We start from the raw sequence: 5,000 nt of genomic DNA, 5'->3' as shown, positions 1-5,000 counted from the left end.
GTAATCAAACTGTATTAATTATTTCATAGATCGTTCTGCAAATAGTTTTAAAATAAAAAGATTTCCATTTCAAAATTCTACTGGAATCCAGTAATGTAATAGTAATATATGAATAATAACCTTTCAATCAAACAAACATTTCAATGATTCCCATGTTCGTATTTGTAAAGTAAAAGAAGATACACATGAGATAAAATTTTTTACAACCGAACTCTTCCTAAATATTCTATTTCGATGAACTAACTAGTTCTTACCAGAATTTTATATGGATATTACAATGAGAAGCAACCGATCCCCTTTTTAATTTCTTTCCCTCTTTACTGTTCATGTTCAAAGAGGAAGTCGTTCTGTTATTACGTAGATACGTACTTTCTCCCGGAGGCAGCATAGATATAGTCGTTGTCCAACGAAGTACTACGAAGAATAAGATCTTATTTGGACGATTCGCATATTGCGCACTTACTCTTTGTTTTATACTCCTAGAAATCTCTTATTTATACTTTATCGACCCTGGTTTAAGCGTTCGAAATCCGTGGGATCTACTACTCTTTTTTTTCCAAATCTGAAGAATTTTCCATAGAAGTCTTTGGATCATCTGTCAACGGCTCAATCAATTATTTGTTCGGAATGCTAAAAAAAGTCTTACTTTGTTTCTTTTATTTGATAGAATAATTGATTTGATTCTTTCGACAAAGCCCGGGATCTATATTGGAAATAATAAGAAACCCAGTAATTATAACCGTAAAAGTAAGAGCAAGATTCGATTATTTCGGATTGATCGAAAGTAATACAAATAGATGGAGGGAAGAACTAGGGTTGGGGTGCTATTTAAATGTAAATTACATATATGTAATTTACATTTAAATATATGAAGATATATATTGTAGATTAATCTATATTAAGCCTATATCTCTTTATAGAATACAGTACAACTTTAGACAATACACTAATAGATAGTGTGGTAGAAAGGTTCATATATTTCTTTCTACCATACTATCGGATCTCATATACTGCTGATTCTAGTCCGCTCATTTCATTTAAGGCGCGGAATGCAAATCACTTTCATTTCTTCAATCATTGACTAAGAACTAAGAAGTCAAGCTTCATTCAAATTAATCATTTTGACTGACTGTTTTTACGTAGATAATAAGTAAAAAAGCAGTAGGAACTAGAATAAACAGTGCAGTAGCAATAAATGCGAGAATATTTACTTCCATAATCTCATCGTTTTTTTTTTTTACTTCACAATAACTCGGGATCTAATCCCATAGAGATGATAAATCTTCTCCTGTAAATTCAATGAGATGAATTGCATCCCGATGATATTTGATATTGAATCGGATCAATATCATGAATAACAATATCTGAGCTATCAAGTCGATTCATTGTCGAGAATTGAATAGTATAACATAGGAAGATCTTTTATCCATAACAAATCAAAAATTGGATTTCTGATACAATCAATAATCCCGCTGAATTTTTCATTCTTTCTTTTCTATAATCTACAGCCTTCCGTATACAATCATCTGATGAGGTATCATCTGACCCGTCTTCCACTTCTATTAGTCACAAACCCAAACAGTAGAAGTAAAATGGAAAAAAGAAGAAGTGCAGTTCTAAACTAACTAAGTTTTTTTATGATCTAATTTTCGTGGAAGACAAAGAGGTGTCATAAAGATGGATCCCGGTATAAAAGATCTAATATTTCGATAAATTCACTATTTTGGAGTTTGCTCTTTCTTCGGTAGGACCCCCTCAAATAAAATAGGAAGAAAAAAAGATTATGCATTCCCTTACTAATTACTAAGAGGGGTAGATCTTTGTTTGACCTCTCTTTTATTATAATTAATTCTATTTTATATTATAATAGCCGCGTTCCTTGGATTGGGACTGGGACATATATCATATCCAAAATTCAGTGTGCAACTTGAATAAGATAGATAGACTGTTTCCAATTAGGAATTGAGGTTACACAAAATAGGAGCTAGAAGAAAAGGCAGTAGTTTTAATATAAGCCGAAAAATCTTCTTTCGGGCTAACTATGTTAAGGTTAAGTTAATTTTGTATCGTACAATAAAGGAATCCAATTTGTATATGTGCTCCCGCGAAACGGATGTGTATTCTATTCCATTCCATGGATCAAAAGCAATCGAAAAAGTCAGACCAGTATGGTATCTCTTGTAATCCTGAATTGAATATGTTCCTACCAACAATTGTACCAATCTACCTATGTCTCTCCCCACGAATCGGTACTTGTTGAAGTAATTGAAATTCCTGTATTTGTTCGATGAGACACGAAAAAAAAAGAAAATAAAGACCCACGCCGGGAATTAGATCCTACTCCTTGTCACCCTCTTCACAGAAAATAGAGAGATGAATTGATGGATTCATCGGATCCTAGGTCGGGACTGACGGGGCTCGAACCCGCAGCTTCCGCCTTGACAGGGCGGTGCTCTGACCAATTGAACTACAATCCCAGGTAAATAAGGTGTACAGGATTCTTATGATTTCATTCAAACCATATTTCTATTTAGAATCGCCGTGCTGTAACAGAGACAGGAACGCTATATTGCTATTCACATGGATACGGACTTTAGTGAAGTGAGAACGACACGTATTACTAGTAATTCTAGTGCCATATCAAATCGATTGATAATAAATCTTTCAATGGTCAATGAAAAAATATTTTTTTTTCTTTACTTTAACCCCTTCCTTCTATTTACAGACTAGATTATTAGAAAGATTAGAATATGTGGGAACAAATAAAATAAATAAGGATATAACAGAAATTCTTTTCTTTATTCCCCCGCATCGGGCGTTTCTGGAGGCCAAATTTGTTATATCATCTCATGATGGATCGGCGAATGAAATTATTGGGCCGAGCTGGATTTGAACCAGCGTAGACATATTGCCAACGAATTTACAGTCCGTCCCCATTAACCACTCGGGCATCGACCCAGGAAGAATCCATTTTAGACTTATGGATAATCCACGATCAACCTCCTTTCGTAATACCCTACCCCCAGGGGAAGTCGAATCCCCGCTGCCTCCTTGAAAGAGAGATGTCCTGAACCACTAGACGATGGGGGCATACCCGCCCGATCGCCTACTATGCTCATAGTATGAACAGTTTTTTGGAATTGTCAATATAATGTAATGGTATGACTAGATCCGAAGAATCCTTCTGGCTTTCATGATTCCATCGAATTTCGTTTTTTTTATTCAAAAAGGATGCTGTAGAACTTGTAAATCTGAAAAGGGGTCAACAAGTAATCGACTTTTTTTTATAAAAATGTGGTTCAGGGTATGTGTCGAATCTCTTCATCACATGATTCGATGAAATATCTTGGATCTATGTCGAAGTCGAATTTGTGTTAATCAAGTGAATCTCGTTCTGATGGGAGTCAATAAGCGAAAATCTATTAGGGTCAGTCTTGAAACAATTCATTGCATTAATATTTATCAAATATAAATAAGCATTTTTTCCTAGACTTCTTAAGTCAAAATGTTAAGTCAAAAAAATTCTTGTTCCTGAATGAGCCGCTATTTATCTATATGTATATATATTATATACATAGGTACATGCAGTAGACTCATAGTGGCTAGTGGTGCATTCAGGAATTGAATCAAACGAGCCCTTTTAACTCAGCGGTAGAGTAACGCCATGGTAAGGCGTAAGTCATCGGTTCAAATCCGATAAGGGGCTTTTTCCACAAAACTCCAGTCTGAGTCTTCATTTTGGAGCGAAAAATAGAGATATTGTTGATATTTGTAATAAAAAAAGTAAACATCTGCATAAATAACATAAATAATAAGTTATTATTATATAGTAGTAATAAGTATAGTTATTAAGTTGAGCCTTTGTTCATTATCATGATAAGTCATCCCACTTATTGGGAGGGCGACTATGTCACTACAGGCTATACTCCTACTCATGTTTCATTATTCAATACTTTTTGTCTTGGGACATAGATAGTCTATCTACCCAACCCTAATTATGTTATGAATCGGCAAATACTCCTACTTTTCCATTATTCCATATTCCAATCAAATCCATGGTAAAGATTAGAAATCAACAAAAGAAAAAGTAAGTGGACCTGACCCATTGAATCATGACTATATCAGCTATTCTGATATTAAAAGTCAATAGAGATAAAATTGTATTGTAGCAGCGTACCGTACCGCCCTTTTTTATTTATTTCATTTCCTCGGGCTACGCAAGAATTTGTCGATATTTCCGATTGAATGTTCTTGTTAATGGATGCTTCATAGGAATAAATTGCTATTCCGTTCCTACACAGAGAAAGAGTTATTCCGAGTCACAACACAAAAGCCATCTATTTTTGACTATCTTTCTTTGATTCCAGAAAAAGATCTATATTCTATTATATCTACATCAGATCGTGGTTTCATGTACCAAATATTTCCATATCGATGCATCCGAGATTTTTGTCTCGACAATGTGATGGAGAACGGATGCGAGAAAGAGACTTTCATTTCCAGTCTACTATTATTTAATATTGTATTTCATTTAGGGACTTTCATTTAGGGACAGGGACAAAAAATAGGAAATGTCTTTTTTGGTTCGACCTGTGAAAAGATATACTACGGAGTTTTAGATTCATTTGAAGGGAAAGGAAATATAACAAAAACAAAGAAGACAATAAAATAACAAAAAACAATCAAAATACAAAAAAACGAAAGACTAAAAAAAAGTAATAAATGCAAATTATATATAGTACTGTAATAGTTTAATATACATAGAAATTAGGAGAATAGAGAAATTTATTGATCTTTTCTCAATCTCACGAACAAGATCCAAGAAAGAATAAGATTAGTTGCTCGAGCGGGGGTAGATCTGAGGAGAAACTGGTGGCGAGAGAGGGGATCACTTGCTCCTTGAATAGTTCTTTCAAAAAATGCATCTGATTGTTCAGTCATAAGACAATTCGGAGTTCAGGTGGTTATTAAGAATAGGCGGGAATAATCGAATCGAGCTC

At 34.2% G+C, this 5,000-nt stretch overlaps 3 non-coding genes across 3 annotated transcripts; 1 reads left to right on the top strand and 2 right to left on the bottom strand.

The window, feature by feature from the left end:
* Positions 1-2,403: 2,403 nt before the first annotated feature.
* TRNAD-GUC (transfer RNA aspartic acid (anticodon GUC)) lies at positions 2,404-2,477 on the bottom strand. The gene has a single exon. It is a non-coding gene; the product is annotated as a tRNA-Asp (tRNA).
* A 397-nt stretch (positions 2,478-2,874) lies between these two features.
* TRNAY-GUA (transfer RNA tyrosine (anticodon GUA)) lies at positions 2,875-2,958 on the bottom strand. The gene has a single exon. It is a non-coding gene; the product is annotated as a tRNA-Tyr (tRNA).
* Positions 2,959-3,634: 676 nt separating this feature from the next.
* On the top strand, positions 3,635-3,706 carry TRNAT-GGU (transfer RNA threonine (anticodon GGU)). The gene has a single exon. It is a non-coding gene; the product is annotated as a tRNA-Thr (tRNA).
* Positions 3,707-5,000: the final 1,294 nt, after the last annotated feature.

Source organism: Eschscholzia californica, unplaced genomic scaffold (assembly GCF_041429995.1).
Source record: "Eschscholzia californica isolate CP2 unplaced genomic scaffold, dmEscCali1.0.p SCAF_101, whole genome shotgun sequence".
Classification (NCBI taxonomy): domain Eukaryota; kingdom Viridiplantae; phylum Streptophyta; class Magnoliopsida; order Ranunculales; family Papaveraceae; genus Eschscholzia; species Eschscholzia californica.
Note: the sequence above shows the minus strand (reverse complement) of the source record. Positions and strands in the feature narration are given on the sequence as shown.